General features: G+C 32.8%; 1 protein-coding gene across 1 annotated transcript in view; it reads left to right on the plus strand.

Annotated features, from left to right (window-relative positions):
* LOC107572847 (putative cytidine deaminase) overlaps positions 1-458 on the plus strand; it is a 4685-nt gene that overhangs the window by 2116 nt on the left and 2111 nt on the right. The window lies entirely within an intron of this gene.

Genomic DNA, 458 nt, shown 5'->3' on the forward strand with positions numbered 1-458 from the left:
TATACATATTTGTATGTATATATATATATATATATATATACATATGTGTGACCCTGGACCACAAAACCAGTTTTAAATCGCTTGGGAATATTTTTAGCAATTAGGATATTAAGTAAAGATCATGTTAATCATTGTAAATTTCCTACCGTAAATATATCAAAACTTAATTTTTGATTAGTAATATGCATTGCTAAGAACTTCACTTGAACAACTTTAAAGGTGATTTTCTTAGTATTTTGATTTTTTTGCACCCTCAGATTCCAGATTTTCATAGTTGTATCTCGGCCAAATATTGTCCTATCCTAACAAACCATACATCAATGGAAAGCTTATTTATTCAGCTTTCAGATGATGTATACATTTCAATTTCGAAAAATTGCCCCTTATAACTGGTTTTGTGGTCCATGGTCTCTCTCTCTCTCTCACACACACACGCACGCACGCACGCACGCACGCAC

This window comes from Sinocyclocheilus grahami, unplaced genomic scaffold, assembly GCF_001515645.1.
Source record: "Sinocyclocheilus grahami isolate Dianchi unplaced genomic scaffold, SAMN03320097.WGS_v1.1 scaffold1821.1, whole genome shotgun sequence".
NCBI lineage: Eukaryota > Metazoa > Chordata > Actinopteri > Cypriniformes > Cyprinidae > Sinocyclocheilus > Sinocyclocheilus grahami.